Source organism: Bos indicus, chromosome 23, assembly GCF_029378745.1.
Source record: "Bos indicus isolate NIAB-ARS_2022 breed Sahiwal x Tharparkar chromosome 23, NIAB-ARS_B.indTharparkar_mat_pri_1.0, whole genome shotgun sequence".
Taxonomy (NCBI): Eukaryota; Metazoa; Chordata; class Mammalia; order Artiodactyla; family Bovidae; genus Bos; species Bos indicus.
The window spans coordinates 38,717,957-38,730,258 of NC_091782.1; the positions used below are offsets into that span (position 1 = coordinate 38,717,957).

A 12,302-nucleotide genomic window follows, 5' to 3' on the forward strand; every position below is an offset into this window, starting at 1 on the left:
TGTACTCTCCAGCCTTCAGGAAACTTTGGCCAGATTACAGCCACCTCAACCATCTTGAGAGACTGTGTAAAATTATCCTTTGGGTGGAAAAAAAACCCAACAAATCCTCTTTCCAGCTCTGGTGTTGAGATATCCATCATGTTGAGAGACACTGTGCTTCCTACTGCAGTGAGGGATGTAGTAACCAACTCATTCCCTTCTTCTGCATTTATCTCTGCTCCTGGTAAGCCAGGAGTTACTCACACCTTCTCATTCCATGGTTCAAAACATGTTCCTTCTTCTCTGCTCTGAATTGAAGCATTTTTTAAAAAATCACTGCTGTTGTGTAATATCAACAGGCCATTAAGGGGACTTCCCTGGTGGTTCAGTGGCTAAGACTCCATGCCCCCACTGCAGGAGGCACGGGTTCCATCCTTGGTCAGGGAACTAAGATCCCACATGCCTCGTGGTTCGGTCAAATAAATCAACTGGCCATTATGTCAAAGGAAATAAAATTAATTAAAACAAAAAATCAGTTTCTTTTAAACTTTAGCTCCATATTTTTTTAAAAAAGGAAAATATGATCCCTTTCAGGCCAGGAAGATAAAACAAAGTCCCTTTAAGCATGCGTTTCTGTTGTGTGCTCCACACCTTACTGTACTCTTTTTGGCAGTGCAGAAAACTCTGACTTGTTTTGTATTTAAACTGACTTAAAATGAATGAGTAACAAAGAAAAAAAAAGAGAGGGAGAAAGATTTCCTTTTGCTAACAAAACTATTCCTGGGATACATGAATATATTTTTATACTGACTGCCAGAAATAGATTATTTTTAAAATCCCAGTGTCTTTAAATATCTCAGAACCACAGTATTGTGGTTGAAAGAATGGATTCTGGAGCCAGAATAACTTGGATATGAGTCCAGCCTCTTTTGTAATAGCTGTGTGACCTGGGGCCATGATTTAACTCTGCAGCTCGCTCTTCTCATCTTTAAAATGAGGATCCCAATCGTACATGGATGATAGTGCAACCCAGCTGAATTTACATATATAAAGCACTTAGAACCATGTCTGGCATAGATGCAGACATAGAATAGATGTTCAACAACTGTTATCTACTATTTGTGTAATAATGATGCATCATACCACATCCCATAAATAAAAAGGCCATTTACCCACTGTGACTCTAGGACTGATTCTGGGAATCTCAAGTTAGGATCAGGAACAAAGAAAGTACTTTGCTGCTCTCATCCTCTCTAAAATACTTTCCTCTTTACTATTCAAAAATTCTTTTGATTCAGCACAACCTTGAAAAGATACTTATCAAGATAATAGTTCGAAGGAGTATGCGTTTTAAGTATGATCATTGGAGGTAGCCAGATAAGCATTTGACTCATAATGTTTAGGACTGTTAACAACTTTGATTTTCATCCTATATAATCAAAAACAATCAAAGCCAGTAGCTGTCAGCTTCTCTACAGAAACAGAAAGTCATCAGAGGCCAAAGCAAGTTAAGATATTTGTCTTTTCGCTGTAAGAATTTCTCATTTCACATATAAAATACAGATTGCATCAAACTTTAGTGAAATTAAGATACATCTTGTGGAAGGAATTAAAAATTATTCACCCAAAGCAGTTTTGCAATGTTCTATGGGGGAAAAACTGTCATTGTTTCTTCTACCCCATCAAGATTATTCTCCAATCCGACATTTCTTAGTCTGAGTTTATTTTCCAGGTCATTAATTTGATTTCACAATGTTTTTCAGCCTTTATATTTCTCAATTAAACCAGCATCATCAACATTAATCATCATTTTTGGTTCTTCCCTTTTTTTTTTTCTTTTCTCCTGCCATCTTGGTTTGTCTGGTTTATTTAATCCTTTTTCCATCACTGTTTTTGAAAAGTCCCTGACCTTTCTTTGCATCAACCCAAGCTAATTCCACTTCATATATCAATTTTGAGTCTCTAAAGGGACACAAATGAAACAGAGGGCAAGCTTCGATCCTGGATTGTGGAAACCAGAAGAGCAGCATGGAAGTATATGTATATATCTGCAGTATTTTTCCTGAAAAACAACAAACCAGGCTACCAACCAAACAGAACATTACCCATGGAAAGCAGATCTAAGTGCATCATGCCATCAACAGATACCTGCCTACCAACCAACTTCTCCTTTAGCTGTCTTCAGGATTACAGAGCTGAACCAGGGGGATATTTCTCTCACCACTGACCGTTCTCTGGTCTGGTTATAAATAAGGAGGGCTTCTCCTTACATCTATTTTATACAAATCAGATCTCCCAGAATACTGAAACCTAGGAGTGAACTAGGATTTAAATTCAGAAGAAAGAAAAATAAGAAGAGTGAAATTCTAAGAACTGACTTGATTCATTATCTGAAACATAAGTTAAACTAGTTCAAGTGAATGTACTTAAGGCCTAATATTGCCACTTAATGGTTTTACTGCCCAGAGTGACAAGTTGAAGGGCATCTGTGCACATTTGTTTAATATGTTTCTATATGTGTAAAACTTTGGCTACTTTGCCAAGAATAGTCTTACTTTTAAGACACTCTCAACTCTGAAATTGTCCACAACTCTCCATTATTCTTATTGCCTGGGGTCAGGCAGCCCTGAGTATCTGACATTGACCTGAAGGCTTGTTGACTGCTCCTTGAAGACCACCCCAAAGCAATTCCATGGCTTTCCAAAACAGAACATCTGCTTTCTCTGCTATAAATTCTGACGTCTGATCACCTTTCTTCAGCCATTCAATAGGACCCTTCATAAGCATTGCTCGCTGTGGTGTGCTTAGGCATTTTGAGCTTTAGCTGATGAAGTGTATATGAAGCATCTCGGTAGAAACAGAAAGGTGAGGTAAGTTACAAAACAGCTTTACAAGGTTTTATGTTTTTTGTATGATTGTTTAATATATAATGCATTAAAAAAAACCCACAAAAAGAACAATCAAACAAATAAAAAATCTCCCAGGATTCTTTAGGTGGTTAGGCAGGTTCCAAACCTGCCTCTAAAAATCTGTTTAAATGTTAAGGTAGTTGAACTGGAGTGTTAAAATCATTTCCCACCGTTTCTTAAAGAAAAACTAAGACCTAGTTCTCACAGGGATACTGGAGGCAGGGTAAAAATTCTGCTTCTGGTAGACTCCCAGCCTACAGAAGTGTATTTCTTGTACGTTTCTTCCCTCCTTTTCCCCTCAGAGACAAATGAATTTCCTCTTCCCTTTTCCTTTTTTCCCTCTCTTGCAAGGAATGAGAGTGGATTTCTTCTTCCCTTCTTTGCCTGTCCAAAAAACAACAGGGGGTCCTGCCCCACCGCCAGGATAGCGAACCCAGTGGCGGACAGGTGATAACAAGGGTCAAGAGAGAGTCTCCCCACAGTCCTTTCCTTAACAAGGAATGTCCTGTGTCAACTGTGCAGTCCTTGGGGACCACAGGTAACAAAGAATAGCCACGGCAAAACGACAGAGATTAAAAACAAAACAAAACAAAACAGCAGTGTGGTTATCAGAGGTTTGGAGAGAGAGAGAGAGTTGAACGGAGTACAGAGGAGTTTTAGAGCAGTGAAAATACCCTGCATGATATTGTAACGGTGGAGACATGTCATTATACTTTTGTTTAAACCCATAGAATGTTCAGCACCAAGAGTGAACCCTAATGTAAACAAGCACTGTGGAGGATCATGATGTAGCAATGGAAGTGAATCACTGTAACAAGTGCCTCACTCTGGTGGGAGATGCAGATAAAGAGGGAGGCTGTGCACGTGTAGGGGCAGGAAGTATATATGGGATAGCTCTGTAAACTTTCCTCTCAAATTTGCTGTGGACCTTAAACTGCTTTAAAAAATACTAGTCTTAATTTTTAAAAGAAATAGAATAGAGAAATTTTGAAGAAAAAGAAAATAGCCACCAACAATAACTTACAGCTTATAAAACATACCCCCATCCATCATCACATTTGATGCTACCATTAACCTGGCAGGATAGGTGTGGTTTACCCGGACCTTACAGAGATGGTAACTGAAGCTCTGAGTGGGTACGTAACTTAAACAAGGTCACTTGCTTCATAAGAGGTAGATCCAGGAATCTAAATTATTTTCACTTCACAATATCAACTTGGCCTTTAATGTGCAATTGTCATCAATTATACTTCTATAAAGCTGAATGGAACTGTCTTAGTAAACATAAGTAGAGAGCTGAAGTACAAACTTCTTTTAACTATATTTACTTGCCTTGGTATGTTTAGTTAAGACAAAATGACTGAAACTTAGTGCTTTTCCTTTTCTTGGTAAAGCACACTATGTTTTAAAACTTATTATTCTGGTTTATTAATTGAAATGTTAAGGGCTTGAAAAATTGAAAAACATACCTATCAGTGTATAAATGATGGATCTATTACAGAAATCTAAGAATGTGAATTAGAAATTTTATCAACATAATTTATTTCATTAATAAATTCAGGGGGATACAATTATGTAAAGTTTAAAAATAAAATAAAATTTAAAAAAAAGTGTTAATATAACAAAAAAAATTCAGGGGAAATTATAGGACTATACCAATATATGGTAAAAGAGTAATTGATATAATTCATGGTGAAACCTCTAAGTAAAATAAAGGAAAAATTATAAGAGCACTTATTGGAAACTAGCAATGAAATACTAAAGACAGTTCTGTTAAAATCAGAAACAAGATAGAGTTATCCATATTACCACTATTATCAGAAGGTGTTTTGAAGGCAGCTAGAATGTGTGGGGGCATGGCCAGAGAAAGGGAAGTTATACAGAGCTGGAGCCTGAGAAAACTGGGTGGAGAATCCCTCAGATCCTGGGCCAAGAACTGAGAAGGACATGTACAAAGTCTGACTCTGAATTCTGCTGCTGGAGGCTGAGAGCTGAAGAGGTATTAGTGATCACCCAGAGTTTGGAGACTTTGGGATTGCAGCCCAGCTGGAGTGAACATCCTCAATGAAAACATAAGATATTCAATTGAGACTCTTATAAAGCCATTTCTTAGTAAAATTTATATCTTAGAATAAAAGCCATTCCACAGGAGTTAGGGCAAAAATAGTAACTGACCATTCTAAGACATTCTAAAACAAAGTCTGACTAGATCAAGATTCATCAATACAAATTATGTAACCACTACCAAAACAAAACTCATCACCCTTTAAAGGGAGACAACATCTCCCTACAACAAATTCTCCCTACAATGTATCATTTACAATATATAGCATGCAATAAAATATTATTAAATCTGCAAAGAATCAAGGGATAAAAAATAGAAACAGACCTTGAAATGACCCAGATGTTAGGTTTAGCACATGAGGATTTTAAAACACCTATTATAAATATCCTTAAGGATATGAAATAAAGCATGAATAAATGTGATGTAAGAGATGGGGAATCTTAGTCAATAAATATAAACAATAAAAAGGAGCCAATGGATATTAAACTGAAAAATACAAAATCTGAAATAAAGATCCCTTGAATAAATTTAATAGCAAAGTGGATACTATAAAAAAGGCATCAGTGACCCTGAAGATGGCTCAACAGAAATTTTCCAAATTGCTAAACATGAAGAAAAAAATGTTGGAAATAAAAACAAATAAAACCTCAGTGGCCTGAGGGACAATACAAAGTGCTCTAGCATAGTGTAAGTGGAGATGAAGAAGGAGAGGAGAGAGGAGAGGGAAAAAAGTAAGCATTAGTAGATGAGAATTTTCCAAAATTGATGGAAGACATGAAGAAAATCATAAGTAGGCATATCATAGTCCAAGTAGTAAAAATCAAAGATAAATTGTAAAGCATTTAGAGGAAAAGAGATACTGTACATCAAGGAACAAAGATAAGAATTATGAATGACTATTACTCACAGAAAACAACAAAAGTCAGAAAACAATTGAATGATATGGATATGTATAAAACACAGAGACAAAACTGTCAACCTAGAATTCTACAGCCAGTGAAAATATCCTTCAATAAATGAGGTTTAAATGAATTTCTGGATAAAAGAAAGCTGAGAAAATGCATTACTAGCAGATCCTCACCTCAAGAAATGCTAAAGGACATTCTTCAGACTGAAGAGAAATGATAACAGAAGGAACTTTAATTATACAAAGAGAAATCAATAACGCTCTTAGTAAATATGTGGATACATTTTAAAAAACCTACCTTTCTTATTTTTTAAAATTTATTTAAAGCAAAATTGACCATTTAAATTAACTATAGTAACATTTTGGAAGGAAGGGCGGTGGTGAGGAGATACCCCTCGTCCAAGGTAAGGAGCAATGGCTGCGCTTTGCCGGAGCAGCCGTGAAGAGATACCCCATGCCCAAGGTAAGAGAAACCCAAGTAAGACGGTAGGTGTTGCAAGAGGGCATCAGAGGGCAAACACACTGAAACCATACTCACAGAAAACTAGTCAATCTAATCACACTAGGACCACAGCCTTGTCTAACTCAATGAAACTAAGCCATGCCCGTGGAGTAACCCAAGACAGGCAGATCATGGTGGAGAGATTTGACAGAATGTGGTCCACTGGAGAAGGGAATGGCAAACCACTTCAGTATTCTTGCCTTGAGAACCCCATGAACAGTATGAAAAGGCAAAATGATAGGATACTGAAAGACAAACTCCCCAGGTCAGTAGGTGCCCAATATGCTACTGGAGATCAGTGGAGAAATAACTCCAGAAAGAATGAAGGGATGGAGCCAAAGCAAAAACAATATCCAGCTGTGGATGTGACTGGTGATAGAAGCAAGGTCCGATGCTGTAAAGAGCAATATTGCATAGGAACCTGGAATGTCAGGTCCATGAATCAAGGCAAATTGAAAGTGGTCAAACAAGAGATGGCAAGAGTGAATGTCGACATTCTAGGAATCAGCGAACTCAAATGGACTGGAATGGGTGAATTTAACTCAGATGACCATTATATCTACTACTGCGGGCAGGAATCCCTCAGAAGAAATGGAGTGGCCATCATGGTCAACAAAAGAGTCCGAAATGCAGTACTTGGATGCAATCTCAAAAACAACAGAATGATCTCTGTTCGTTTCCAAGGCAAACCATTCAATATCACAGTAATCCAAGTCTGCCCCAATCAGTAATGCTGAAGAAGCTGAAGTTGAATGGTTCTATGAAGACCTACAAGACCTTTTAGAACACCCAGAAAAGATGTCCTTTTCATTATAGGGGACTGGAATGCAAAAGTAGGAGGTCAAGAAACACCTGGAGTAACAGGCAAATCTGGCCTTGGACTACGGAATGAAGCAGGGCTAAGACTGATAGAGTTTTACCAAGAAAATGCACTGGTCATAACAAACACCCTCTTCCAACAACACAAGAGAAGACTCTACACATGGACATCACCAGACAGTCAACACCGAAATCAGATTGATTATATTCTTTGCAGCCAAAGATGGAGAAGCTCTATACAGTCAGCAAAAAAAAAAGACCAGGAGCTGACTGTGGCTCAGACCATGAACTTCTTATTGCTACATTCAGACTTAAATTGAAGAAAGTAGGGAAGACCACTAGACCATTCAGGTATGACCTAAATCAAATCCCTTATGATTATACAGTGGAAGTGAGAAATAGATTTAAGGGCCTAGATCTGATAGACAGAGTGCCTGATGAACTATGGAATGAGGTTCGTGACATTGTACAGGAGACAGGGATCAAGACCATTCCCATAGAAAAGAAATGCAAAAAAGCAAAATGGCTGTCTGGGGAGGCCTTACAAATAGCTGTGAAAAGAAGAGAAGCAAAAAGCAAAGGAGAAAAGGAAAGATATAAACATCTGAATGCAGAGTTCCAAAGAATAGCAAGAAGAGATAAGAAAGCCTTCTTCAGTGATCAATGCAAAGAAATAGAGGAAAACAACAGAATGGGAAAGACTAGGGATCTCTTCAAGAATATCAGAGATACCAAAGGAACATTTCATGCAAAGATGAGCTCGATAAAGGACAGAAATGGTATGGACCTAATAGAAGCAGATGATATTAAGAAGAGATGGCAAGAATACACAGAAGAACTGTACAAAAAAGATCTTCACAACCCAGATAATCATGATGGTGTGATCACTGACCTAGAGCCAGACATCCTGGAATGTGAAGTCAAGTAGGCCTTAGAAAGCATCACTACGAACAAAGCTAGTGGAGGTGATGGAATTCCAGTTGAGCTATTTCAAATCCTGAAAGATGATGCTGTGAAAGTGCTGCACTCAGTATGCCAGCAAATTTGGAAAATTCAGCAGTGGCCACAGGACTGGAAAAGGTTAGTTTTCATTCCAATCCCAAAGAAAGGCAATGCCAAAGAATGCTCAAACTACTGCACAATTGCACTCATCTCACACGCTAGTAAAGTAATGCTCAAAATTCTCCAAGCCAGGCTTCAGCAATATGTGAACCGTGAACTTCCTGATGTTCAAGCTGGTTTTAGAAAAGGCAGAGGAACCAGAGATCAAATTGCCAACATCCGCTGGTTCATAGAAAAAGCAAGAGAGTTCCAGAAAAACATCTATTTCTGCTTTATTCACTATGCCAAAGCCTTTGACTGTGTGGATCACAATAAACTGTGGAAAATTCTGCAAGAGATAGGAATACCAGACCACCTGACCTGCCTCTTGAGAAACCTGTATGCAGGTCAGGAAGCAACAGTTAGAACTGGACATGGAACAACAGACTGGTTCCAAATAGGAAAAGGAGTACGTCAAGGCTGTATATTGTCACCCTGCTCATTTAACTTCTATGCAGAGTACATCATGAGAAATGCTGGACTGGAAGAAACACAAGCTGGAATCAAGATTGTCGGGAGAAATTTCAATAACCTCAGATATGCAGATGACACCACCCTTATGGCAGAAAGTGAAGAGGAACTAAAAAGCCTCTTGATGAAAGTGAAAGTGGAGAGTGAAAAAGTGGGCTTAAAGCTCAACATTCAGAAAACGAAGATCATGGCATCCGGTCCCACCACTTCATGGGAAATAGATGGGGAAACAGTGGAAACAGTGTCAGACTTTATTTTTCTGGTCTCCAAAATCACTGCAGATGGTGACTGCAGCCATGAAATTAAAAGACGCTTACTCCTTGGAAGGAAAGTTATGACCAACGTAAATAGCATATTCAAAAGCAGAGACATTACTTTGCCAACAAAGGTTCGTCTAGTCAAGGCTATGGTTTTTCCTGTGGTGTTGGAGAAGACTCTTGAGAGTCCCTTGGACTGCAAGGAGATCCAACCAGTCCATTCTGAAGGAGATCAGCCCTGGGATTTCTTTGGAAGGAATCATGCTGAAGCTGAAACTCCAGTACTTTGGCCACCTCATGCGAAGAGTTGACTCACTGGAAAAGACTCTGATGCTGGGAGGGATTGGGGGCAGGAGGAGAAGGGGAAAACAAGAGGATGAGATGGCTGGATGGTATCACTGACTCGATGGACATGAGTCTGAGTGAACTCCGGGAGTTGGTGATGGACAGGGAGGCCTGGCGTGCTGTGATTCATGGGGTCACAAAGAGTCAGACACGACTGAGCAACTGATCTGATCTGATCTGATCTGAACATTTTGATGTGGATTTTAAAACATAAATAGAAGCAAAATATAATTCATAAAGAATGGAGTAGTAGCATATGGAATTATACTACTGCAAGATTCTCATATTTTACATGAAGTAGTACAATATTACTTTAAGTGGACTATGACAAACTAAGAATGTATAATAAACTCCCTAGGGCAATAGTTTTTAAAACAAATACAAAGAGGAATACCTAAAAAGTCAACCGACATTCAACAAATGTTGCATCACAATCGGATGTGTGTGCATTAGTCGCTCAGTCATGTCCAACTTTTGCAACCCATGGACTATTGCCTGCCAGGTTCCTCTGTCCGTGGAATTCTCCAGGCAAGAATATTGGAGTGGGTTGCCATTTCCTTCTCCAGGGCGTCTTCCCAATCCAGGGAGTGAACCTGGGTCTCCCCATTGTGGGCAGATTCTTTTACTGTCTGAGTCACCAGGGAAGCCCCACAATTGGATATCCATATGCAAAAAGTAAACTTCTATCAATACAAAAATTAACTCAAAGTGGATCACAGATCTAAATATAAAACCCAAACTTTAAACTTTATAGAAGAACACATAGGAGAAAGTCTCTGTGACCTTGGGTAAGGCAAAGATTTCTTAGATACGACAACAAAAGCAAGATCCATAAAAGAACAAATTGATAAATTACATTTAATCAGAAATAGAAACTCCTGCCATTTATAATAAGAAAATGAAGAGGATGAAAATACCAAATACAAATGAGGGTAAATATTTGCAAATCATCTGATAAAAAAAACTTGGATCCAGAAAATATAAAGAATTCTCAAAATTCAATAGTAAGAAAACAACAACCCAATTTTTTTTAATGGTCAAAAGATTTGAATACATATTTGGCCAAAGAAAATAAGCAGATTTTAAAAAAATGTTCAATCTCAGTCATTAGGGAAATGCAAATTAAAATCACAGTGAGATGCTATAGCATCTATTAGAATGTCTAAAATTATATCAGTGTGGATGAATATGTGGAGCACCTGAACATTCCTACACAGAGAATGGGGATATAAAATAATGCAACCATGGGAAAACAGCTTGACAGTTTCTTAAAATGTTAAACCTAAGCCTATCATAGGATTCAGCCATTCTCCTACCAGAGATTAACTCAAGAGAACAGAAAGCATGTGCCAAAACTAAGACTTGCACTCAAATGATTATAGAAATTTTATCTTTAATAGCCCCAAACTGAACACAGTCCCAATGTTCATAAGTAGATGAATGGATACAAATGGAATACTTCCCTGTAATAGAAAGTGATGAATTGACACACTCAAATATAAGGAGGGCTTCCCTTGTGGCTCAGCTGGTAAAGAGTCTGCCTGTAATGGGGGAGACCTGTGTTTGATCCCTGGGTTGGGAAGATCCCCTGGAGAAGGGAAAGGCTACCCCAGTATTCTGGCCTGGAGAATTCCATGGACTGTATAGTCCATGGAGTCCCAAAGAGTTGGACACAACTGAGTGATTTTCACTTTTAAGTATAAGGGTGAACCAAAATTGATTATGCTACTGGAAGAAGCCAAACAAAAAAAGAGTAGACAGAGCATGATTCCATTTTTATACAATTCTAAAAAATGCAAACTAATCTATAGTAACAGAAAGCATATCTGTAGTTACTACAAAGGGATTAAAAAAATGGGGAGGAGAAGAGATGGGGAAAAAGATTACAGAAGGCGCACTGAAGAAATATGTCAGGAGTGATGGATATGTTTATTATCTTGGTTATGGGAATGGTTTTGCAGGTGTATACATATGACAAAACCTATAAAATTGTACACTTTAAATATGTACCGTTTATTGTATGTCAACTATGCCTTAAAAAAGCTATTTTTAAAAAGTCAATAGAGGAAACAGAATGCTAAAAAATATTTTACTAACTCCAAAAAGCAGGAAAAGAGAAACAAAAATTTCTACTAATCAAAATATACCATTAAGAAAATGCAAAGGGAAGTCACAAGAGAAAAATCATATATATATATATATGTAATTATATATCACGGGACTTGAATCCAAAATACATAAATCCACTACAAATCAACATTTTTAAAAAGGAAGCTTATTTTCAAATGGGCAAAATGCTTAGATACTTCACCAAAAGTATATTAGTATGATAAAAAGAAAACATGGAGTGCTCAATTTTCCTAGTCAACAAAGAAATGCAAATTAAAACCACAATGAGAAGCCACTTATTTCACTAAAAAATAATAGTTAAAAAGACTAACAACCATCAAATGCGGGCAAGAATGTGCAGTGATTAGCACTCTCATACCATTGCTGGGTATATAAAATTGTACAATCCCTACACAAAAAGTTTCTTGGCTTCTTATAAAATTAAAAATGTACCTCCCCAAGACTCAGCAATTCCATTCTAAGTATTTAACTCAAGAAAATTAAAACACATATCTACCAAAAGACATGCACAAAAATGTTCACTGCAACTTTATTCATAATCCCAAGCTTACCCTAAAGTCCATTAGGAAGAGAATGGATAAGGAAATTATAGTATATTCATATGATTGAAAATTACTAAGCAATCTAAAGAGGAAAATGGAAACATGTAACAACATTGGTAAATCTTAAACCCTTTTTGTCATGCTAAAGAAGTCAGACACACAAAAGAATATGTATACCATATGATTTCATTTACATGGCGTTTAAGAACAGGCAAAAATAATCTACTGTGATAGAACAGGATTTGCTTCTTGAGAGGGACTGACGGCAACATGGC

General features: G+C 37.6%; 1 protein-coding gene and 1 long non-coding RNA gene across 3 annotated transcripts in view; one reads left to right on the forward strand and one right to left on the reverse strand.

Moving 5' to 3' along the window:
• LOC109576523 (uncharacterized) overlaps nucleotides 1-12,302 on the forward strand; it is a 45,531-nt gene that overhangs the window by 17,369 nt on the left and 15,860 nt on the right. The window lies entirely within an intron of this gene.
• Nucleotides 1-12,302, reverse strand: part of CDKAL1 (CDK5 regulatory subunit associated protein 1 like 1) — a 787,726-nt gene that overhangs the window by 635 nt on the left and 774,789 nt on the right. The window contains exon 18 of one of the 2 annotated variants that reach the window (XR_011563300.1): nucleotides 1,773-2,826. The exons of the other annotated variant lie outside the window; for it this stretch is intronic. The gene's annotated coding sequence lies outside the window, so the exon portion shown is untranslated. Of the gene's footprint in view, nucleotides 1-1,772; nucleotides 2,827-12,302 lie in introns of those variants that run through there. 2 annotated transcript variants of the gene reach the window in all.